The sequence below is a fragment of the Hypomesus transpacificus genome, chromosome 5 (genome assembly GCF_021917145.1).
Source record: "Hypomesus transpacificus isolate Combined female chromosome 5, fHypTra1, whole genome shotgun sequence".
Classification (NCBI taxonomy): domain Eukaryota; kingdom Metazoa; phylum Chordata; class Actinopteri; order Osmeriformes; family Osmeridae; genus Hypomesus; species Hypomesus transpacificus.
Genome location: NC_061064.1, coordinates 6,017,036 through 6,018,371, shown reverse-complemented (window position 1 = coordinate 6,018,371; position 1,336 = coordinate 6,017,036).

Sequence of the window (1,336 nt, the reverse complement as noted above, 5' to 3'; positions counted from 1 at the left end):
ATAAGCCTGGAATAACAGAGGCCTAAATATAAAAACAACTTTGCCAGGCTGCAACGACTAAACCTGTGGCCACATGAAGGAAAGGCTGCGGCCATTTTGTTGGCGTGTTTCATGCTCAGGCACCCCCCCCCCCCCCCCCCCTCTTCTCCATTTAGGCTAAGCCCTATATCAGTCCTATATTAGGTGCAAAAAGTCCTTGGACTGTTCCCCAAACCAAAACGCAGGTGTATAATCATAGCAGTGGTCAGTGGAAAATTTCGCCCGAGTTTTCCAACAGCGAGAAACAATATTATCATTCACAATAATAGTTCATGTATTCAGCACAGAACCCAAAAATTCCATTACATCCACAAGCAAACAAGGGTGGCATTGAGTCATGCATTTAGGCAAAAAAAGTATGGCACTGGTCCCCGAATGCTAACTTTATTTCCTCACATACACATTAGTATTAGGTCTCAAACGAGAGAGAGAGAGAGACAGAGAGACCGAGAGACAGAGAGAGACAGACAGACAGAGAGAGACAGAGAGAGAGAGAGAGAGAGAGAGAGAGAGAGAGAGAGAGAGAGAGAGAGAGAGCGAAGGGAGGCAACAGATACACCCATCCCACTGTCCGACCCTGAACCGGTTCCAGCCCGAGAGCTACCTTGAAGTGGTCCGCTCATGTCCTTGCTCAGTAAAACCAACCCTGCAAAACGATCCCATCAGCGATACCATTTCTATACCCCCCCAAATAAAAATAGACTGCTAACTCGCTAAAAAAACACCTTTGCGTTGGTCCCACTTCAGATTCCAAACTTTCGACCACGTGCCCTTCGCGGGGAGTTGGAGGTAGAGGAGGGGAGGGGAGGGGTGGAATAGTTCCAGTTCTCGGAAAGTCAGGCTGCCGGGAGAGTTGGCGGTGACTTTCAGTCAAACGACCGCAGATTTTTACACATTCTCTCCTCCGAGGTAGAGCACTTGTGTGACTTTTTCGGCAGACCACCCGAGGGCCCTTTAGCCGCCTGTGTTTCATGCTAATGGGTTCTGAAGAGCCCTCCCAACAGAGACACTGCATTTAGCACAGTAATAATCGCTGCGACCTTGAACTCTGTGACGCGCGCATTTCATTTCGGGGAAACGGGCGGATGGATGTATCGCGTCTCTATACGATACGTTTAAACGTTTTTACACATTAGTATTACGTGCATTCGACGACGTCACTTCGTTTTTTTTTCCCCCTTCTAAAAGATTGGACAGATGGGTCTTCATCTGATAAGATGACAAGATGTCTTCCAGCCTGTACGATGCCTGCACATCAAATGTCAAGATACCCACTGGGCCCACTGTACACACACTG